A 226-nucleotide genomic window follows, 5' to 3' on the forward strand; every position below is an offset into this window, starting at 1 on the left:
TTTTTTTTTTTTTTCTTCTTCTTCTTCTCTTCTCCTTTTCTTTTTCTTCTTCTTCTGCTGCCGTGCAGAGAGATTGAGAGAGAAGAGGGAGCTAGCCGCCACGTGTGCAGAGAGAAGAGGGAGATTGAGAGAGGGAAAGAAGATCTGGAATTAAAAGAAAAGATCTGGTAGAAAGAATAAATAATAAAAGAGGGAAAGAAGGGGAAAAATTAAAGTCGGATGTCTC

This window comes from Corylus avellana, chromosome ca9 (assembly GCF_901000735.1).
Source record: "Corylus avellana chromosome ca9, CavTom2PMs-1.0".
NCBI lineage: Eukaryota > Viridiplantae > Streptophyta > Magnoliopsida > Fagales > Betulaceae > Corylus > Corylus avellana.